The sequence below is a fragment of the Mobula hypostoma genome, chromosome 10, assembly GCF_963921235.1.
Source record: "Mobula hypostoma chromosome 10, sMobHyp1.1, whole genome shotgun sequence".
Lineage (NCBI taxonomy): Eukaryota > Metazoa > Chordata > Chondrichthyes > Myliobatiformes > Myliobatidae > Mobula > Mobula hypostoma.
The window spans coordinates 2417677-2441881 of NC_086106.1; the positions used below are offsets into that span (position 1 = coordinate 2417677).

The 24205-nt window shown below is 46.6% G+C and overlaps 1 pseudogene; it reads right to left on the reverse strand.

Annotated features, from left to right (window-relative positions):
• The window catches only part of LOC134353194 (eukaryotic translation initiation factor 4E transporter-like), an 85683-nt pseudogene extending 67828 nt beyond the window's left edge, over window positions 1–17855 (reverse strand).
• Window positions 17856–24205: the final 6350 nt, after the last annotated feature.

A 24205-nucleotide genomic window follows, 5' to 3' on the forward strand; every position in this document is an offset into this window, starting at 1 on the left:
TTCAATTTTCTCTTTTAGTGCAGAATATTTATGGTGTTTTTCACTTATTGATTTCTGTAAGTTGTGTGTGTTTGGAATGGCTACATCTATTAATTAGCTGTTCTTGCTTGTTTATCCTGTATTATTATATCCGGATGGTTATTATGGATTGTCCTATCTGTAATAACTGATCATTCATAATATAATTTGTGGTATCCTGACTCTAAATCTGGATCAGGCTTGTATTTAGAGTAAGGTGTGATTTCATTATGAGCTTGCACTTTAAAGCAAGATGTTGGTGGATGATGTTTGCACATGGTTGTGCCCGTGTATGTAAAGGGGAAAGGATAGAACTTCCAACAGGCTGAGAGATTAACTTGTGCAGCTCATTTCCAATTCATATCTGCAAGTTAGCTACTGAATTTCAAAAACAGTCTTTATCCCCAAACAATACAGTACATACAAGTCTCTTCCGGGTAACAAAGAAGTTCCTAAAGAAAACTTTATCATAAGTTGGAAAATATAAAAATGTGCCTCTACAGTACTGTGATGAACAACATGAAAGATACATCAAACGAATAAGAAAGGATCATTATTAAAAGTGGAGAGAGAGGAGACTAACTCTTCAACACATAAATATACATACTTTCAATGTTTGGCTGTAATAATATTATGGGGACTATACTGATACCCCCACAAAAGGACCATAAGCTTGTCATGAGGGATGGAGGTTTGTGCCTCAACGACCTGGAGAGCTATGTTGGCTGGAGTCAGGGCTTTCTGTCTTGGCTCTTGGTAGGCTCACCCATGCCAAACAGGTCAAAGGGTAGAGACCAGACTGAGAGTGTCCACCAGTCCCCCAGCTTCGGGGGTTCAGCTCAGGGCTAACAACCCTGACTGGTCAAACAAAATTGCTACGGAGACAGCAACGAAGAATCGTTCTACATCTGAGTGTGACGGCATTCCTGAGTCTCCACCCGGGACTTAAGTGAGTGACAGTTGTGAAAACTGAAGAAGAAGCTACAGACATGATGAAGGAAGTCCTGAACACTGCCAGAGATGGAAGCCAATCCACATCAGGGCTGTGTAAGAAGACCTTCCTTTTAATCAGGAGGGCGATCGAGATTTAAAGACAGAGTTTTACGGCAGTTTCTCTGAATCAGGAAGCGACCAATCAGCAAGAAAGTTTCATTAAAAAGGGCCAGTAAGAATAATTCAAGTGCAGGCAGACAGCCCATTCTTGGAGCAGCCATTGTACTGGAGTGTGCCAGTGTTTACAGTTGCTTTGGCTCATCAGGCTGAGGCGAGATCAGGTTTGGGTGAGGTACATTGTCTTGTAAGCTACTCCCTCTCCCTCTCTGTCCTTACTTGTTCATTCCTCATCTGTTAGGGCATAGTAAATGAGTGAGAATAGACAACAGACAATAGACAATATGTGCAGGAGTAGGCCATTCAGCCCTTCAAGCCAGCACCGCCATTCACTGTGATCATGGCTGATCATCCACAATCAGTACCCTGTTCCTGCCTTCTCCCCATATCCCTTCACTCCGCTATCTCTAAGAGCTCTATCTAACTCTTTCTTGAAAGAATCCAGAGAATTGGCCTCCGCTGCCTTCTGAGGCAGAGCATTCCACAGAACCACAACCCCCTGTGTGAAAAATGGCTCCAGGGGCAGTGTTCTGTACCGTGTGTGAGATGTGGAAAGTATGAGAGACCTCCAGTCTCCCAGATAAACACATCTGCACCAGGTGCACTAGGCTGCAGCTCCTGAGAGAACGTTTTAAGGAACTGGAGCTGCAGCTCGATGACCTTCGACTAATACATGAGACTGAGGAGGTGATAGACAGGAGCTACAGGGAGTTAGTCACCCCTAGGTTGCAGGAGACAGGTTAACTGGGTGACTATCAGGAGAAGGAAGGGAAATGCACAGCCAGTGCAGAGTACATCTGTGGCCGTTCCCCTCAGTAATAGGTATATAACTTTAGATACTATTGAGGGGGACAGCTTACCGGGGGGACCTACAGTGACCGGATCTCTGACACTGAGTCTGGTGCTGTGGCTCAGAAGATCAGAGGTGAAGATGACTGCAGTGTGGAGAGGAGATTCCTTAGTCAGAGGAACAGAGACAAGGTTCTGAGGGCGCGATAGAGACATCTGGATAGTATGTTGCCTCCTTAATGCCAGGATGAGGGATGTCTCGGATCAGGTCCATGGCATTTTCAAGGGCAAGGGTGAGCAGCCAGAAGACTTGGTACTTATTGGCACCAACGACATAGGTAGATAAGGTGAAGAGAGATTTTAGTGAGCTAGGTAGAAAGGTGAAAAGCAGGACTTCCAGGGTAGTAATCTCTGGATTGCTGTCTGTAGCACACACCAGTGAGGGTGAGAATAGGATGATTCGGTGGGGAATGTGTGGATGAAGAACTGGTGCAGGGGTCAGGGGTTCAGATTTATGGATCATTGGGATCTCTTCTGGGGAAGATATGATCTGCACAAAAGGGACGGGTTACACCAGAATCCAAGGGAGTCCAATATTCTTGTGGGCAAGTATGCTAGAGTTTTTCGGGGGGGTTTGAACTAAACTGGCAGGGGAATGGAAACTGGAGTGATAGAGCTGAGGATGAAGTGGGTGGTTTACAAACAGAAGCAATGTGGAGTGAGACTCCTAGCAAGGAGAGGCTGATGTTAGGGCAAAATTGCAGTCAACAGGATGGGTTGCAATGTAAAAGGCAGACAAAATCGAAAAGGGTGAATGCAGGACTGAAGGTGTTGTATTTGAATGCACGCAGTGTATGGAATAAGGTAGATGAACTTGTAGCACAGTTGCAGATTGGCAGTTATGATGATGTAGGCATCACTGAATTGTAACTGTAAGAAGATTATAGCTCAGAACTTAATATCCAAGGATGTATGTAAAGCACAGGCAGGAAGGCAGAGGGAGTGGATTTGCTTTGTTGGTAAAAAAATGAAATCAAATTATTTGAAAGAGGTGACATAGGGTCAGAAGGTGTTGAATCATTATGGATAGACTAGGAACTGCAAGGGTAAAAAGACCCTGATGGGAGTTTTATACAGACGCCCAAACAGTAGAAAGAATGTGGCCTACAAATTACAATGGGAGATAGAAAATGTTTGCCAAAAGGTCAATGTTACAATAGTCATGGTGTATTTCAATATGCAGATAGATTGAGAAAATCAGGTTGATGCTGAATACCAGGAAGGGGAATTTCTAGAATGCTTACAAGATGGCATTTTAGAGCAGCTCAAGTTTAAGTCCACTAAGGGATCGGCTGTTCTGGATCGTGTGTTGTGCAATGAACCAGAATTGATTAGAGAGCTTAAGGTAAAAGAACCCTTGGGGGAAAGTGATCATAATATGATCGAATTCACCCTGAAAATTGAGAAGGAAAGCAAAAGTCAGATGTATCAGTTATACAGTGGAGTAAAAGGAATTACAGAGGCATGAGAGAGAGTTGGCAGAATTGATTGGAAAAGAACACTGGCAGGGATGATGGCAGAGCAGCAAAGGCTGGAATTTCTGGAAGCCATTCAGAAGGCACAGTCCCAAAAAGAAAGAAGTATTCCAAAGGCAAAATGACACAACCTTGGCCAACTAGAGGTCAAAGCCAAGATAAATGCCAAAGAGAGGGCATATAATAGAGCAAAAATTAGTGGAAAGTTAGAGAAGGTAACTAAAAATGTCATTAAGAAGGTAAGGATGGAAAACAAAAGTAAGCCAGCTAATAATATTAAAGAGGATACCAAAAGGTTCTTCAGATACACAGTGTAAAAGAGAGGTGAGAGTGGATATCGGACAGCTGAAAAATGACACCAGAGAGGTAGTAATGAGGGACAAGGGAATGGCGGAAGAACTGAACAAGTATTTTGCATCATTCTTCACTGTGGAAGACATTGGCAGTATGGTGGAAGTTCCAGGTGTCAGGGGTCATGAAGCGTGTGAAGTTACCAATACTAGAGACAAGGTTTTTGGGAAACTGAAAGATCTGAAGATAGATAAGTCACCTAGACCAGGTGGTGTACACCTCAGGGTTCTGAAAGGGGTCACTGTAGAGATTGTGGAAGCATTAGTAATGATCTTTCAAGATTCACTAGGTTCTGGAATGGTTCCAGAAAACTGGAAAATTGCAAATGTCACCCCACTCTTCAAGAAGGAGAGAGACAGAAAAAAGGTATTTATAGGCCAGTTAGTCTGAGCTCAAAGGAAGATGTTGGAGTCGATTTGCAAGGACGTGGCTTCAGGGTACTTGGAGGCCCATGATAAAATAGGCCGTAGTCAGCATGGTTTCCTCAAAGAGATACCTAGCCTGACAAATTTGTTGGAATTCTTTGAAGAAATAACAAGCAGGATAGACAAAGGAGAATCGGTTGATGTTGTCTACTTGGACTTTCAGAAGGCCTTTGACAAGGTGCTACAAATGAGGCTGCTTAACAAGCCATGAGCCCATGGTATTACAGGAAAGATTCTAGCATGGATAAAGCAATAGGTGATTGGTAGGGGGCAAAGAGTGGGAATAAAGGGAGCCTCTTCTGGTTGACTGCTAGTGATTAGTAGTGTTCCACAGGGTCTGTGTTGGGACCGATTCTTTTTACATTACATATCGATGATTTGAAGGATGGAACTGAGAGCTTTGTTGTGAAGTTTGCAGACAAGATGAAGATAGATTTAGGGGCAGGTATTTTGCAGAAATAGAGAAGCTACAGAAGGACTTAAACAGATTTGGAGAATGGGCAAAGAAATGGCGGGTGGAATACAGTGTCTGGAAGTGTATAGTCAAGCACTTTGGTAGAAAAAATGAAAAGAATAACTACTTTCTAAATGGAAAGAAAATTTGAAAATCTAAACTGCAAAGGGACTTGGGAGTCTTTGTGCAGGATTCCCTAAAGGTTAATTTGCAGGTAGAGTCTGTGATGAGGAAGGCAAATGCAATGTTCTCATTCATTTCAAGAGGACAAGAATGTAAAAGCAAAGATGTAGTGTTGAGGCTTTATAAAGTACAGGTGAGGCCTCACTTGGAATATTGTGAGCAGGTCTGGGCCCCTTTCCTTAGAAAGGGTGTGCTGAAACTGGAGAGGGTTCAAAGGAGGTTCACAAAAATGATCCTAGGTTTGAATGGCTTATCATATGAAGTGTGTGTGATGGCTCTGGGCCTGTATGCACTGGAATTTGGAAGAATGAGGGGTGACCTCATTGAACCCTATCAAATGGTGAAAGGCCTTGATAGAGTGGATGTGGAGAGGATGTTTCCTATGGTGGGAGAGTCTAAGACCAGAGGATATAGCCTCAGAATAGAGGGGCATCCTTTTAGAATGGAGATGGGGAGGAATTTATTTAGCCAGAGAGTGGTGAATCTGTGAAATTTGTTGTCATAGGCAACAGTGGAGGCCAAGTCTGAATTACTACCCTAAAAGCCAGCGGCACAACAGGCAGTAAGTAAGTATTCTTTCATAGGGACATCCATAGATGTGAAAACCTGTGGAAGAAATGTAAGCCACTACAAGTTTTTCTTTGCATTCATGGTGTTCAGTCTTCATTGCAAATTATTTGCTGACTGGCATCAAAAATGATCATGCAAAGGAGGAATAGTGAGGAACTTTCTCTTTACCCTATTGACAGATGTCCTTCAACATGTCAGTCCACGGCCTCTTGTGGCAAGATGAGGCCACCCTCAGGGTAGAGGAGCAACACATTATATTCCGTCTGGGTCGCCTTCAACCTGACGGCATGAATACTGATTTCCACTTCTGGTGGAAAAAAATTTCCCTCCCCTTCCCCTCTTCCACTATTCCCCACTCTGACCCTTTACTTCTTCTCACCAGCCTATCACCTCCCCCTGGGTCTTCTCCTCCTTCCCTTTCTCCTCTCCTATCAGACTCCTTCTTCTCCAGCCCGTGACCTTTCCCACCAACCTGACTTCACCAATCACCATCCAGCTACCTTCCTTCACCACCCCCCCCCCCGCCTTTTTATTCTGGTGCCTTCCCCCTTCCTTTCCAGGCCTGATGAAGGATCTTGACCTGGAACATCAACTGTTTAATCCTTTCCACAGATGCTGCCTGACCTACTGAGTTCCTCCAGCATTTTGTGTGTGTTGCCCTGGATTTCCAGCCTCTGCAGAATTTCTCATGTTTAGAATGTCCTTTGATGCTGTCTAAAATTACACACCTAGGACATGGCATAGGCTCTTTGCCCCGCCACGTACCAAACACGATGCTAAATTAGACTAATCCCTCCCTCTGCACTTGATCCATATATTTTCATTCCCTGCACGTTCATGAGCCTCTTGAATGCTGCCATCTCCCTTGCCAGCGTGTTCTAGAAACCCAGCATTCTGCCTAAAAGCACACTTCCTTTAAACTTTTTCCCTCTCGCCTTAAAGCTATGCCTTCTAGCGGTCAGCATTTTTACCCTGGGGAAAAGATTCTGGCTGCCTATATAATATATGTATGCCTTTCACAATTCTATAAACTTCTATCAGGTCTCCTCTCTTCCTTCACTGCTCCTGAGAAAACAATCTGAGGTTGTTTCAGCCAGAGACTCGTTCCACCGAGATGCAACACAGAGCGTCATAGGAAGCCATTCCTGCCTGTGGCCATCAAACTTTACAACTCCTCCCTTGGAGGGTCAGACATCCTGAGCCAATAGGCTGGTCCTGGACTTATTTCCTGGCATAATTTACACATTACTATTTAATTATTTATGGTTTTATTACTATTTAATTATTTATGGTGCAACTGTAACGAAAACCAATTTCCCCCGGGATCAATAAAGTATGACTATGACTATGTTGCCCAACACACACAAAATGCTGGAGAAACTCAGCAGGTCAGGCAACATCTATGGAAATGAATCAACACCAGAAATTCTGCAAATGCTGGAAATTCAGAGTAATGCACGCAAAATGCTAGAGGAACTCAGCAAGTCAGGCAACGTTTCGGGCCGAGACCCTCCATCAGGACTGGGAAGGAAGTGGCAAGAAGCCAGAGTAAGAAGGCGGGAGAAGGGAGAGGAGTACACGCTGCAGGTGAGGGGGAAGGTAGGTGGATGGGGGGAGCGGGCAGGTAGTCAGAATCTGGGAGGTGAGAGATGGAAAAGGTGAAGGGTTTCTCCAGGTTCTCCAATGCCTCCCGTTAAGTGAAAGATCGGTAGATCATTGCACCCACAAGAAAGTCAGGAATCTGCAAACAAAAGTCCAGTTCAAACTTCTCCTCGTCCCACCACACCCCCAACCAGCATCATCTCTCCAAGGAGCTGCCCAACGATCGAGGACTGTAGGTAACGTCGGAACTCTGCTGCGTAAGTGCTGGTTCTCCGACCGGAGGAGGAGAGAGTAGGACACTGAAACAAAAGGGCGGACAGAGAGAGACCAAGAGAGAAGGTGGGGGTGGGGGGGGGGCCTCCACTGGGTGGGACACTACATGTGCGGCTCATTTCCAATTCAGTTCTGCAGATTAGCATGCAGCCCGCTCGAAGCTCAGATTTAATAAACTCTAATGCTGCCAGGTTTTACCTGCATTAATCTTCCATTTATATTCAGGGTCATGAATTCACCCTCCATTCATTTTTGGCTGCAATATAATCCTCTCAGTTTCGTCCATTATGTAAAACATTTTAATTACACAAGAGACAGCTCAGCTGTCAGCTTGCTCACTAATCACAGAGGGAAAATGTGTTCATTTGGTGTCCATTCTTCTAACTTCAGTCCCAATTGTTCTTTTTTAACCGTTTTCTGTCCTCCTGCTTTTCCTGAAGACCTGACATGGTTCTGTGCTCAGAATGAAGTCCATGGTCTTGACTCTTGGGCTTGCCTGGACGTTAGTGGTCATCTATTTCTCTCGGGTTCAGAATCTGATACTGTGTATTATAAGGCCATAAGATATAGGAGAAGAATTAGACCATTTGGCCCATCGAGTCTGCTCTGCCATTTCGATAGAATTGAACTTTATCTTCATTGCTCGAGACAACGAGGTTGCAATGTTACTCCAGTCAGTGCAAAACAGATCTTTACAATGCATGTGGTGTGGCTTAATTTTAAAAATGTCCCATATTTACATGCAACAAGTGACTTTGATCATCCATAGCGCTCAAAGGCAGGGTGTTGGGAAGAAGCTGTTTTTCAGTCTAACTGTCTTGGCTAGGATGTTTCAGTATTTCCTACCAGATGGCAGGAGATTGAACAGATGGTCTTTAGGACCATAAGTTATAGGAGCAGAATTAGGCCATTTGGCCCATCGAGTCTGCTCCGTCATTTCATCATGGTTGATCCACTTTCCTCTCCGCCCCAGTCTCCTGCCTTCTCCCTGCATCGCTCATGCCCTGACTAATCAGGAATCTATCTACCTCTGCCTTAAATATACCCAATGACTTGGCCTCCACAGCTGCCTGTGGCAACAAATTCCACAGATTCACCACTCTCTGGCTAACGAAATCCCTCCTCATCTCCATTTTAAATGGACGTTGCTCTTGTCTGAGGCTGTACCCTCTGGACTTAGACTCCCCCACCATCGGAAATATCACACACACAATATGCTGGAGGAGCTCAGCAGATCAGGCAGCATCTATGGATCTGACGTATGAAGTGAAGTTGGTACAGAGCAAAACTCTAGATAATGCCAAGAGAAGAGGAATGGTGAGGTAGCGTTCGTGGGGTTGGCATGGTAGCATAGCGGTCAGCGTAATGCTATACAGTCCCGGCTGTATGATCAGGGTTCGATTCCCTTCGTTGTCTATAAGGAGTTTGTACATTCTCCCCCACTGCCTCCCGGTACCCTGGTTTCCTCTCATATTTAGTGAGTTGTGGGCATGCTATGCTGAGGCAAGAAGCCTCATCCTACTGCTATGTCTTATGGTCTTATTGGCGAGAAGGCAGCTGGACGAGGTTGAGTGGGATCCAGGATCAGCCATGATGGAATGGCAGAGTAGACCCGATGGGCTGAATGGCCTAATTCTGCTCCTATGTCTTGTGTTCCTGTGGACATTTTCAGGCTGCCTGGCACAAACAGCAACACAAAGACTAGCAACACATTTACTGTAAGCTTCGATGTACGTTGTGACAAATGAAGCTTTGATGGAAATCTGATGGCGGAGGGGAAGAAGCTGTTCCTGAATCATGGAGTGTGGGTCTTCGGGCTCCTGCACCTCCTCCCAGAAGGTAGTAACAGGAACAAGGTACATACTGGGTGGTGGGAGTCCTTGGTGATGGGACCACCTTCTTGAGAAACCGCCTCTTGAAAATGAACTCACTGGTGACTGTAGATTGCTCGTAATGACTAGAAGGTAAGTGCCAACTCTGCCTAGAGTCATATAGCATGGAGACACCAGTCTGCAGTTAGCAGTTTCGTTCATCGTCATTTAGAAACGCATGCATTAAAAAATGATACAATGTTCCTCCAGAATCATATCACAAAAAAAACAGGAAAAACCAAGACTAAAACTGACAGAACCACATAATTATAACATGTAGTTACAACAATGCAAAGCAATACCATAAGTTGATAAAGAGCAGACCATGGGCACGGTAAAAAAAAGTCTCAAAGTCCCGATAGACCCATCATCTCACGCAGACGGCAGAAGGGAGAAACTCTCCCTGCCATGAACCTCCAAGCACCGACAACTTGCCAATGCATTGGAAGCACCCGACTGCAGCTGACTCTGAGTCCATCCGAAAACTTCGAGCCTCCGACCAGCCCCTCCAACACAGCCTCTCCGAGCACCATCCCCTGCCGAGCGTCTTCGACCCCGCCCTGGCCGCCGAGCAACAAGCCAATCCGAGGACTCGGGGCCTTCTCCTCCGGAGGTTCCGGACCACAGTAGCAGCAGCAGCGAAGCAGGCATTTCAGAAGTTTCTCCAGATGTTCCTTCGTGCTCTCACGTCCATCTCCATCAAATCAGGACTGTGCACGGCACCCTACTTGACAAATAACAGACATCGCAGAAACCATCAACCCCCATTTACACCCATCCCATACCAATCCCATCCTATTGTCTTCACCTACGCACACAAAACGCTGGAGGAACTCTGCAGGTCAGGCAGATCTATGGAAAAGAATAAACAGTCAACGTTTCAGGCCGAGACCCTTTCTCAGGACTGCAAAGGAAGAGGGAAGACGCCAGAGTTAAAAGAAGGTGGGGGTGAGGGGAAGGAGGTGATAGATGAAACAGGGTGGGTGGGAAAGGTAAAGGAGAAGGAGAGGAGAGTGGACCATGGGAGAAAGGGATGGAGGAGGGGACCGAGAGTGAGGTGGTGAGGTGATGGGCAGGTGGGAAGAGAAGAGCTGACAGGGTAACCAGAATGAGGAATCTATAAAAAGGAAAGGGAAAAGGGTGAGTAATTAGTGATTAGAACATTACAATTAGGGGTGGCTCGGTACAACACTTCACAGTACCAGTGACCTGAGTTCGATTCCCGCCACTGCCTGTAAGTTTTCCCTCCGGGTGCTCCAGTTTCCTCCCACAGTCCAAAGACATACCAATCGGTAGGCTCCTTGGTCATTGTAACTTGTCCCATGATTAGGCAAGGATTAAATCAGGAGGGGGTGTCAGAAGGGCCTATCCATGCTGTACCTCAACTATTCCCCCCCCACACCAACTTTCTACACCTCTCCAACTCTGCCCTTTCCTTCATCCACACACTTCACACTTCCACCGAGAGTAGTCAGCCCCTGAGACGTCAGTTCCCTCCTAACCCTCACTTTAAGTCCGCCACCCTCCTTAAAACCTATTTCCTTGAGCAAACGTTTGAGAACGTTCTCGAAGTGGTCCCGGTCTAGTTCTGTTTGATACCCTGTGGCGACGAGGGGGCTCTTGACTGTATTGGAGATGCTAGGTAAATGCGTCTTTCAGCAGCTGATCGAGCACTTGAGTTTAACTGTGGGGCGGTCTGGCACCAGGTTCTCCACCAGTGAGCTTCTGTTTGCTTATGTCTTGAAGAGTGTTTGCTGTTCTAATCAGCTCACCCATTCAGTGTGCAAATTATTAGCTGGCTAGTATAGGAGGATCCCAAACTGGGAATGGAAGCCAGATCTGGAGGCCAGGGATTTTCCCCAGCACGTCGCCTTGCTCAGACGCTCAATGAGATTTCCAGTTCTGAAGTGGTAAATGCTAATAAGGCTTCCTCCTCATCTTTTTTGTCCCTAATCCAATCAGACTCTAATAACTGATGAGCCATGCGTATATAATCAAGGCCTGCGCAAATACCTCAGCTCTGACAGCAGAGGGGTGCAAGAGGGGAGTGTTTAACAGCAATGAACTCCTGACCCAGTAAATGGTAGCTCAGGGTCATCGGTGACAAGCTGTGAATTTCAATCAAAGCTGGTTTCAATACCTGGCTACTAGCACAGGAAGATAATGACCTGCTGTCCTTACAGTCACTGCCAAGTACTCCCACAGCAAAGTCTAGATATGCAGGACAGAAGGAGACCATTCAGCCCATCGTTCCAGCTGTGGCTTCTTGAGAAATCTCTCCAATTAGCCAGTTTTTCTGTTACCCTGCCTCTTTCCCCTTTACAAATGTTTCCTGGATTCCTTTTTGAAGTTGGAATTGAACCTGCTTCCATCGCCAGTCCAAATATTAAAAGTAGATACGTCAAAGAGGTTAGCGTGACGATTTACGGCGCCCTCTTTAAGATCGAAATCCAAATCAGAATCACCGGCAGCTGTTGTGAAATTTGTAAACTTCACAGCAACATTACATTGCAATACATAATAATAGAGAAAAAAACCTGTGAGTTACAGTAAATAAATATATAATAGTTAAATTAAGTAAGTAGTGCAAAACGAGAAATAAAAAAGCAGCGAGTTAGTGGGTTCAGTGTCCATTCAGAAATCGGACGGCAGAGGGGAAGAGGCTGTTCCTGAATCGTTGAGTGTGTGTCTTCAGGCTCCTGTACCTCCTCCCTGATGGTAGCAATGAGAAGAGGGCATGTACAGGGTGATGGGGTCCTTAATGATAGAAGTTACCTTTTTGGGGCATCGCTCCTTGAAGATGTCCTGGATAACACGGAGGCTGGTGCCCGTGATGGAGCTGACTGAGTTTACAACTCTCTGCAGCTCACTTCGATCCTGTTCAGTAGCCCCCTTCCACCCCGCCGTACAGACAGTGAGGCAGCCAGTCAGAATACTCTCCACAGTACCTGTAAAAATTTACAAATGGCTTTGGTGACGTACCTAATCTCCTCAAATTCCTAATGAAATATAGGCACTTATTTGTAGCTGCACCAATATGTTGCATCCAGATTAGATCCTCAGAGATCTTGACACCCAGGAACCTGAAATTGCTCACTCTCTCCACTTCTGATCCCTCAGTGAGGATTGGTGTGTGTTCCCTCATCTTACTCTTCCTGAAGTCAGATTCCGGGCACTGCCTGTAAGGAATTTGTACATCCTCCCGTGACCGCGTGAGTTTCCTCCGGTACTTCAGCTCCCCACGTTAACCTAGAGCCACAGCAGCTTAAAAAATGCTCGATTTATTTACTTATTGACGTACAGCATGGAATAGGCCATTCGGGCCCTTCGAGCTCACCGGCGCCCAGCAACCCCGATTTAATCCCAGCCTAATCACAGGACAATTTTCAGTGAGCAATTAATCTACCTGGGTCGTCTTCGGACTGTGGGAGGAAACCAGAGCACCCGGAGGAAACCCACGCATTCAATGGGGAGAACGTGCAAACTCCTTACAGGGAATTGAACTCAGGTCACCTGTACTGTAAAGCATTGTGCTGACCTCTATACCTCCGTGCTGCCCCTGGATCTGATTCTGAGATCTGAGCTCGGAAGCTAAGCAGAAGTAGGCCTGGTTAGTACTTGGCTGGGAGACTGCCCAGGAATTCCAGGTGCCGCGCACTGACTGCTGGCAATGTTCAGAGGGTGTGTTCGTGCCCAGGGGCTGCGGTAAAAAGAACACGCGATATTCGCAGGTGTCGCGGAGGTGTTTCAAGACCATTGGGCACTACAGGGGAAAAGATGCCATCCATGATGAGGATAGGAATGTGTTAGTTCAGTCTGTGTTTTCCTGTTTTATTTTGTAAAGTGTTTGTAGTGGCGTGAATTTATAATGAATGTAACTTTTGTTTAAGACAAGAACAATGGGAGTAGCACAGTGGCCTGGCTGGCAAAGCTGCTGCCCTCACAGTGCCGGGGTCACAGGTTCGAGCCTGACCTCTGGGGCTGTCAGTGTGGAGTTTGCAACCACGCTGATTTCCTCTCGCCTGCTCCAGTCTATCCCCACGTCCCAAATAGCTGCATTGCTCTGGTCATTCAGGTGGTGGGGTGGAGATATGTCTCTACCAAAGGAGGTGTAAGGCTCTCGATGGTGCAGACCACAGCCACAGAGACAGTTCAGCGCTGAAGCAAGTAAACCTCATGGAGCAGTGCAATGAATGCCCGTTCATCCTTCACCCTCGGTCTCGAGCCTTGATCTTTAATGGGAATGTATGGAGAATAAAAACAGGATTTGTGTATATGGCTTAGTTATTCCAAATTCATTGGGCGAGAGGGCCTGTAGCCATGTTGTATTCATACACATAGTATAATTGATGGTTCATTACAGCTGTCGTAGCTGGGGGTGTTAATGAGGATAAGCTCCCACTACCTATTAAATGCTCCCAATGACGTGCATCTCAAATAGCCTCTGACATCCAAGTCCAGCTCCTGACCTTCACGTGTGCTCAGCTACTAAGCCCAGTAGAACCATTTCTACTGACAGGAGAAGGAGTGAAGGCGGTCACTGGTGCCTTAAAACCAGTCACTTCAGGCAGACTGGGCCCGTCAGCCGTGGCTGGCAGCTCATCTAGGAGAAGAGAAACTCTGATCTCAAAACTCCGCTGCCTTGCGGCTCTTCCCATTCATGGGGAAAGCTTCAGGAGTAAATCCAGAGGGAAAAATGCAGAGCGGGAGTCCCTGATGCAGTCCCATGTTGAGTTGAACGCTGACTGGCAACTCCTGTGACACCGCTGGTGCCAAACTGTATCGGTCTTTGCTTTTCCTTTGGGCTCATCAGCTTTATGGAGAAGGTGGGCCTGCCGCTTGGACAACAGCTTGCTCTCCGTATCGTACGGCCCGGGCTTGCATATTGGGACAGCCAGGGTGCAAAATCCGTGGTCGACCCTGACAAACAGAGGCCTTACGCATTACTCACTCAAGACAATAATAAACCAAGACCGAGGTTGGTGAACCCACTCACCGGAAAGGTTTCATGGGGACTCCATTAACGAATGGATTCACACTGAGATATATCAGAATAATGTTCAGGGGCAGATACCTCTTTTTCAGGTGAGCAATAAGCCCAAGATCGGAGCTAAAGATCAGATGTCAAAGGCAAGAACAATCAACCCTTTGTTATTGCGCTGCAAGAAAAGAAGCAACAATAACCACCAAATCCAGGCTGCGGCCTACAGCTTTCGGGCTCTTGGACAGGCTTCACTCACCTCGGTACTGAACTGTCTCCGAGGCTGTGGCCTACAGCCATTAGGCTTCTGGACAGGTCGCAGTGCCAAGCTGTCTCCACGACTGTGGACTCACATTTGGGGACTCTGTGTGTTATTTGTTTACTTTTTTGTTGTTTTGCACAATCACTTCTTTCTTTTCACACATTGGGTGATTGACCTTCCTTGCGGTGAAGGTTTTTTTTGTGGGTTCTATTATGTGTCTTTGTTTTGTGGCTGCCTGCAAGAAGGTAAATTTTAAGGTTGCATACGGTATACATATTTTGATGATAAATTTAGATTAGATTAGATTATGAAGACATGCAGTCCTCTTTTATTGTCATTTAATAATGCATGCACTAAGAAATGATACAATGTTTCTCCAGAATGATATCACAGAAACACATGACAAACCAACAAAAACCACATAATTATAACATATAGTTACAACAGTGCAAAGCAATACCGTAATTTGATAAAAAACAGACCATGGGCACGGTAAAAAGTCTCAAAGTCTCTCGGAAGTTCCATCATCTCACGCAGACGGTCAACCTCCAGCGCCGCAAACTTGCCGATGCAGCATCCTGGAAGCATCCGACTACAGTCTGACTCTGAGTCCGTCCGAAAACTCCGAGCCTCCGACCAGACCTCCGACACCGAGCACCAAGCACCATCTCTGCCGAGCGCTTCGACCCCGGCCCCGGCAACAGGCAATAGGCAAAGCCGAGAATTTGGGGCCTTCCCTCCGGAGATTCTCGATCGCATAGTAGCAGCGGCAGCGAAGCGGGCATTCCAGGTGTTCTTCCGTGCTCTCCCGGCTGCCTCCATCAAATCAGGATTGTGCATGGCCCCTAGTTACACATACGATATCATTCAGAATGGTCACGTGTGCTGCATCACGCCACCATCTTCTCCTCCCTCCTACTCTTTTGAACTTTTTGAACTTTGATATAACAAAAGCGACTGGACTTTGTGATGTCTGAAGACATAAGACCATCAGACATAGGAGCAGAATTAGGCCATTTGGCCCATTGGGTCTGCTCCACCATTTAATCATGGCTGATTTATTATCCCTCTCAACCCCATTCTCCTGCCTTCTCCCCGTAACCTTTCATGCCCTGATTAATAAAGAAGCTATCAACCTCTGCTTTAGATATACCCAGTGACTTGGTCTCCACAGCCACCTTTGGCAATGAATTCCACAGATTCACTATCCTCTGGCTAAAGAATTTCTCCTCATCTCTGTTCTAAAGGGACGTCCTTGTATGCTGAGATGATGCCCTCTGGTCCTAGACCACAGCCCGCTCCCACTGTAGGAAATATCCTCTCCATATCCACTCTATTGATCGTGCGGATAGTCAGAGGTTTTTTCCCAGGGCTGAAATGGCTGACATGAGAAGACCATGGCCTTCTCTACTGTCGAGATGAAACCACACTCAGGTTGGAGGAACAACACCTTCTATTCCATCTGGGTAGCCTCCAAGCTGATGGCATGAACATTGACTTCTCTGACTTCCGCTAATGCCCCTCCTCCCCTTCTTACCCCATCCCCTATTTTATTCATTTATTATTCCCCCCCTTTTCTCTCTCTCTTTCCCTCTCACAATCACTCCTTGCCCACTCTCCATCTTCCTCTGGTGCTCCCCTCCCCCTTTCTTTCTCCCGTGTCTCTAGCTTTGTTTCCCTTTTGCCAATCACCTGTCCAGCTCTTGGCTCCATCCCTCCCCCTCCTGTCTTCTCCTATCATTTTGGATCTCCCCCTCCCCCTCCCACTTTCAAATCTCTTACTCACTCTTCCTTCAGTTAGTCCTGACGAAGGGTCTCGGCCCGAAACGTCGATTGTACCTCTTCCTAGAGATGCTGCCTGGCCTGCTGTGTTCGACCAGCATATTGTGTGTGTTGCTTGAATTTCCAGCATCTGCAGATTTTCTCGTGTTAACACGAGAGGGCACAGTTTTAAGGTGCTTGGAAGTAGGTACAGAGGAGATGTCAAGATAAGTTTTTTACACAGAGGGTGGTAAGTGTGTGGAATGAACTGCCGGCAACGGTGGTGGAAGTGGATACAACAGGGTCTTCTACGAGACTCCTGGACAGGTACATGGAGCTTAGAAAAATAGAGGGCTATGGAGAACACCAGGTAATTTCTAAAGTAAGTACATGTTCAGCACAGCATTGTGGGCCGAAGGGCCTGTATTGTGCTGTAGGTTTTCTGTTTCTATGTTTCTATCTAAGTCTTTCAATATTTGATAGATTTCACTTCTGTTGTTGGTGCTTATTCTATGTATCTTTGCTGCTAAGACCAATATGAAATCCCCACGTACCCCTTGAAGCTTGAGATCTTCTCACCAGCCTATCACCTCCCCCGGTGCCCCCCTCCTTCTCCTTCTCCTATGGTCCACTCTCCTCTCCGATCAGATTCCTTCCTCTCCAGCCCTTTACCTTTCCCACCCACCTGGCTTCACCCATCACCTTCCAGCTAGTCCACCTTCACCTCTGCCCCCACCTTTTTATTCTGGCGTCTTCCGCCTTCCCTTGCAGCCCTGAAGAAGGGCGTCCTGCCTGAAACGGCGACCGTCCATCTCCATAGGCACTGCCCGGCCTGCTGAGTTCCCCCAGCATCTTGTGTGTGTTCCTTGAGAACAATGTGCAGGAACATTAAAAAAAAGCTGCAGAGAGAAGTAAACTCTCTCTGGAACATACTATGGAACATCCCTCCCCACCATCAGTAGAATCTACAGGTGAAATTGCCTCACAAAGTGATATCCATCATCAGGGATCCCCACCGTCTGATCCGCGCCATCTTCTCACGGCTACCATCAGGCAGGAGCTACAGACGCCCGAAGTCCCACCCCACCAGGCTCAAGATCAGCTACTTCCCTTCATTTCCTGAACCAACCTCCTCGACCCTAATCAGTGCAATCTAGCAACACTATGACCACCTTGATCAGCTTGCATCAAGATGGACTTTAGTTTTTCTGAACACACTTAATTTTTTGATAACACACAAAATCAAAATAGAGCAACTTCCAGTTTAAGCTGGCCCCCAGCAATGACTTATCAACGACAAAAAAAACAAAGCAAACTGCCAAATACCAGTTTAATAATAATGATCATTGCTATCAATGGAGAGGTGTGCAGAGGTGAAGCTGGGCGACCAGAGGCACAGACAAAGGATCGAGGCGAACAGAGATGGGAGGGGGAGGAAGAGAAGGCGGAGGCAGGATCGAGGGACGTCCCGAAGTCTAGGTTGATTGGAAAGGTCGGGTGCAGGCTGAATTGTGGCGGTGGGGGTCCAGTCACCAGAGCTGTCCCAGAGCAAGGAACAGCCCAGTGTTTGGACGAATTGAGCACCGGGTCAAATCGGAAAGGTCAGTGTGTCGGAAGCGGGGGGCAAGCGACAGCCTGGTCCTGCCCATCTCTGCCCCCTGCTCCGCCATGTGTACTCGGCTCCGTGCTGAACTGAACCTGCGGCCTGCTCCAGCTGCAGTGACATCTGGCTTCGTGCCTTTCAGAAGAGTTCGGTTCTGAACGTTATTTGCTTACTTTTGGCGATCACACAGTTTTTTTTTTCTCTCTGCACATTGGGTGTTTGACACTTTTTTTTAAGTGTCCTTTTGAGGTTTCTTTGTTTTGTGGCTGCCTGTAAGGGAGCCTTCCTCCTTCTCCGAACAAGAGAAACGCCGCGGATGCTGGAAATCCAAAGCATCACACTCGAGGAACTCAGCAGCTATGGGGAAGAGTAAACAGTCAACATTTGACGTTTCTTGATGAAGGGTCTCAGCCTGAAATGTCAACTGTTTACTCTTTCCCATAGCTGCTGCCTGGCCTGCTGAGTTTCTCCAGCATTTTGTGCATGTTGCTTTTTCTCCTATTGTCCACTTTCCTCTCCTATCAGGTTCTTTCTTCTCAGGCTCTTGGCCTTTCCCACCCACCTGGCTTCACCTATCACCTCCCAGCTATCCTCCTTCCCCTCCCACCCACCACCTTTTTATTCTGGCATCTCCCCGCTTCTCTCTCAGTCCTGAAGAAAAGTCTTGGCCCAAATCATCGACTGTCTATTCATTTCCTGACCTGCTGGGTTCCTCCAGCATTTTATGTGCGTTGCTTTGAATGCTGGAAATCCAGAGTAACACACAGCACGGCCCGACGAAGATTGGGAGACTGCTTCATCAGGTACCAACGCGCCGTCCGTCAGAAAAAGCAGGATCTCCCAGTAGCATCCATTTCAATTCTACTTCTCATTCCCATTCCAACATGTCAGTCCGTGGCCTCCTCTACTGCCACAGTGAGGCCCCATTCAGGGTGGAGGAGCAACACCTTATATTCCGTCTGGGTAGCCTCCAACCTAATGGCATGAAAGTTGATTTCTTCAGCTTTCAATAATTGCCCCCCCCCACCATTCTCCATTCCTGTTTCCCTATCTCACCTTTCCGTGGTCTTCTGTCCTCTCCTCTCAGATTCCTCCTGCTCCAGCCCCTTATCCCTCTCAACAATCAACTTCCCAGCTCCTTCCTTCAACCCAACCCCTCTCCCAGTTTCACCAACACCTACCACCTTGTACTTCTATATAAAAGTTGCTGGTGAACGCAGCAGGCCGTGCAGCATCTCTAGGAAGAGGTACGGTCGACGTTTCGGGCCGAGACCCTTCGTCAGGACTAACTGAAGGAAGAGTTAGGAAGAGATTTGAAAGTGGGAGGGAGAGGCGGAGATCCGAAATGATAGAAGACAGGAGGAGGAGGGATAGAGCCAAGAGCTGGACAGGTGATTGGCAAAAGGGGATATGAGAGGATCATGGGACAGGAGGCCCAGGGAGAAGGAAAAGGGGGAGGGGGGAAAACCCAGAGGGTGGGCAAGGGGTATAGTCAGAGGGACAGAGGGAGAAAAAGGAGAGAGAGAAAAAGAATGTGTGTATATAAATAAATAATGGATGGGGTACGAGCACACATTCTTTTTCTCTCTCTCCTCTTTCTCCCTCTGTCCCTCTGACTATACCCCTTGCCCACCCTCTGGGTTTTCCCCCCTTCCCCCTTTTCCTTCTCCCTGGGCCTCCTGTCCCATGATCCTCTCCTATCCCTTTTGCCAATCACCTGTCCAGCTCTTGGCTCCATCCCTCCCCCTCCTGTCTTCTCCTATCATTCTGGATCTCCCCCTCCCCCTCTCACTTTCAAATCTCTTACTAACTCTTCTTTCAGTTAGTACTGACGAAGGGTCTCAGCCTGAAACGCTGACTGTACCTCTTCCTAGAGATGCTGCCTGGCCTGCTGCGTTCACCAGCCACTTTGATGTGTGTTGCTTGAATTTCCAGCATCTGCAGAATTCCTCGTGTTTGCACCTTGTACTTCTTCCTCCCCCCCCCCCACCTTCCTAGTCTGAATTCTCCCCTTCCTTTCCAGTCCTGATGAAGGGTCTCGGCCCGAAATGTCGACTGTTTACTCTTTTCTATAGATGCTGCTTGGCCTGCTGCGTTCCTCCAGCGTTTTGTGTGTGTTGCCGTAGATATGAGTTTCTGCTGCTGCAAGTTTTTCGGTGCCCCTGTGCATTAACATACTGAGCAAACCCAAATATGACAGTTCTTTTCATCCGCTCATTCCGCGGGTCCTCCTCGAGATACATTCCTTATCTTTTACAAAACACTCGTAAAACTTCTATTAATACCTATCATTAGACACCGAGAATATTCTGGGAAGTGGAAGTGGATGGTTAGTGCACAGGAAGTCGGGATGAAAAACATCTGGGACACTAGGCTTCCACCACCTGTGGGAAAGGGATAATGACAACAGGAGATGATTACAGGGGTTAGGCTTCCATTACAAGATGACCAATGAAAGGAAGGATCTTTTTAGACAGGAAGTTTTTGCCAAACAACAGTTGTCAGTGCATCATTTACGGGGTTTTCCCCAGAGTGTGCCAGCTTCCTCCCACATCGTAAAGACAAGTGAATTGCTCCTGGTGTGGTGGTGGGAGAATCTGGGGGATGTCCATGGAATGAGGGGAGAATGAAACAGGATTGTGCAGAATTAGTGTCAATGTATGCTTTATGTCAGTGAGAGTTTGATAGGCCGAAGGGCATACTTCTGCACTTTCTGTCTCTAGAACTGCTTCTAGCACAGATTTGTGCTAAAGTCTATTTTATTTTATTTAATTATTTCATGATACAGAGCGGAATAGGGCATTCAGGCCGTTCGAGACACGCCACCCCGGCAAACCCCCAACAAACCTGATCAACCCTAACCTAATCATGGAACAATTTACAACGACCAATTAACTCACTCGTACGCCTTCACACTGTGGGAGGAAACTGGAGCACCTGGGGAAATTCCAAGCATTCCACAGGAAGGACGTGCACAGACTCCTTACAGAACAGCGCTGGGAATGAACTCCAAACTCCAGAAAGCCCTCAGCTGTAAGAGTGTCGCACTAACCGCTACAGCACCGTAGCGCCCAGAAATGCTGGACAAAGAGCATTATCCAGACCAGGTCAATGTAACATCTTTATGTTATTCCCACAGTGTCCATATGAGAAAAGGAAACTAAACAGGTGCTTTAACACAATGTCACCCACTCTTCAGAGTGTCCGCTTGAATAAATCGTCACTGAGGGGATCATCGGGGTCTCTCTTCCACACATTAGAGATATTTATCAGGAGCACTGCGTAAGCACAGCCCTTAGCATTGTCGATGATCCCTCCAGTCAGTCCAACAACCCTCATCAGGCAAGAGGTACCTGGCATTAGGCCAAGAACTGTTAGGATGGAAAACAGCTTCCTCCCCCAGGCCATGAAAATACTGAACTCCCCATCATCACCCAGTTCTCATTATGTAGAGTTCTACTCTTTACTTTTCACTTGTATTGTAAATGCACCTTATTATTTACTAGTTTATTTATGGTAATATTACTTCATTTGGGTGACGGGGTGGAGATACATCTCTAAAGGAAGTGAAAAGTGCTCCTTCCCTCCGCTAGCCTGCAGGTCACCCTGGGGCAAGGTGTAGCACCTGCTTAGCCCCCGATCAGGGTCACGTGAACCCATGGGAGCAGGTGGTGGATGGTCGTATGAGCAGCCGGTGCAGATCACAAGTCCTGGTTATGTGACCACTGACACCAGGCAGACAATCTCTGAAGAGTATTGATAATGGCTGGGGTCACCCATCTTGTAAAGTCACTGCCCAAAAGAAGGTAATGGCAAACCACTTCTGTAGAAAAATTTGCCAAGAACAATTTTGGTCACTAGACCACAATCGCCCATGACATAATGACAATAATGATGATAATGAATATATGTTATGTAGGAACTCAGCCTGGCCTGCTAAGTTCCTGCAGCATTCTGTGTCTGTTGCATGAATATTACTTTATGTGTTGTGTGTGTGAGTTATATGCACTGTGTTGTGGACCTTGGTCTGGTGGAACGTTCTTTTGTTTGATGGCATACATGTGTACGATTGGATGACAATAAACTGAGCTGGAACTGGATTCCTACCACACCATGTCACCAGTTCATCAGGAGCACCTCCTTCACAAAAAGGGACGAGCATACATATCTGGAGAGATCTGCCAGAAATAGTAGTTGAGGCAAGCACAATTGGCAATATTTGAAAGCTATTTAGATAAGTATGTGAATAGGAGAGATTTAGAGGTCTGTGGGCCAAATGCAGGCAGATAGGACTAGCTCACTGGCCAACGGAGACAGCAGGGACAACTTGGGCAGAATGGCCTGTTTCCCTGCTCTGTGACTTTATGATTCTATGTACCAATCACGGCTGATATATTTCTCAAATCATCTTCATCGAGGATGAAGATCATAAAGGAGAAGTAAGCCTTTATCAGCTTTGGATCTCTTAATGTTGCATTAGGACAGCATGATAGCATAGTGGTAAGCACGAAGCTTTACATTACCAGCGACCCAGGTTCAATTCCCGCTGCTGTCTGTAAGAAGTTTGTACATTCTCCCCCCGTGAACATGTGGCTTTCCTCCGGGTGCTCCAGTTTCCTCCCACAAGCCAAAGACGTACCGGTTAGTAGGTGAATTGGTCATTGTAAATTGTCCCGTGATTAGGCTAGGTTGAAATCAGGGGTCAAAGTGCCAGAGGGGCCTATCTCACTGTATCTCAATAAATAAAGTATCTCATTACTACATGATTACAAAACGTCGACCGTAATCTACACCCAGTGCTCATTTCATTATGCACATCGTGGCCTTCTATTGCTGTAGCACATATCCACTTCAAGCTTCCCCATGATTTTCATCAGAGATATTCTTCTGCACCCCATTGCTGTAAAACTGAGGTACAGTGTCTGAGTTACTGTCGCCTCCCTGTCAGCTTGAACCAATCCCACCATTCTCCTCTGACATCTCTCATTAACAAGGCATTTTCACCCACAGAACTGCCACTCACTGGATTTTTTATTTTTTGGCTTTTTGCACCATTTTCTGTAAACTCTAAAGCAGGCGCTCCCAATTACTTTTATGCCATGGACTACTACCATTAAGCAAGGGGATCGTGGACCCCGATTGGGAACCCCTGCTCTGGACAGTGTTGTTAATGAAAATCCCAGGAGATCAGCAGTATCTGAGATACTCAAAACCACCCCATCCGGCACCAACAATCACTCCACAGTCAAAGTCACTTAGATCACATTTCTTCCCCAGTCTGACATTTGGTCTGAACAATAACTGAACCTCTTGACAATGTCTGCCTGCTTTTATGCATTGAGTTGCTGCCACGTGATTGTCCGATTAGGTATTTGCATTAACGAGCAGATGTGCAGGTCTACCTAATAAAATGGCCGCTGAGTGTATGTTGGACTTGGAGAGGGTGCTGAGGAGATTTACCGGAACGGTGAACCAGAAGCACGAAATGCCAGAATCACTCATCAGGTCAGTCAGCATCTGTGGAAAGAGAAACATTTCAGTTTCAAGTCAGTGACCCTTCATGGTGAATCTGTGGAATTTGTTGCCACAGGTGACTGTGGAAGCCAAGTTGTTGTGTATATTTATGGCAGAGGATGATAGATTCTTGATTAATCAGGGCATAAAAGGATATGAGGGGGAAGGCAGGAGTTTGGGGCTGAGTGGGAAAATGGATCAGGGCACAGTTTTAAGGTGCTTGGAAATAGGTACAGAGGAGATGTCAGGGGTAATTTTTTTACGCAGAGAGTGGTGAGTGTGTGGAATGGGCTGCCGGCGACGGTGGTGGAGGCAGATATGATAGGGTCTTTTAAGAGACTCCTGGTTAGGTACATGGAGCTTAGAGGGTTATGGGTAACCCTAGGTAATTTCTAAAGTAAAGACATGTTCGGCACAGCTTTGCGGGCCAAAGGGTTTGTATTGTGCTGCAGGTTTTCTGTGTTTCTATGAAATGGCGGAGGAGACTCCATGGGTCAAATGGCCTAATTCTGTTCCTATCTCATGGTCTTATGATCTTTATCAGAAGTGGGAAAGATTGCAGTATTTTCTGGATATGGAGAAGCGTGGGGATATCATCAGGTGGAAGAAAGGGAATTTCTCTGGTATAATGAAATAATTCGAGATGGGGGATAATAGAAGAATTAATGTAGGATTAGTGTACAGTAAATACTTGTGGTGTATGGTAAACACACTGTACAGTAAACACAGTGGTTACTTGTCAACATGGGGCTGGTGGGCTGAAGGGAATCTTTCAGCTCTGAATGACTCTCCCGTGGCTGTTAAATTTTCACACTATCACTTTCTCAATTAGTTAGAACACTACAGTCCAGAAACAACCTCTTCAGCACATCTAGCCTGTACAGAACTGTTATACTGCCTAAC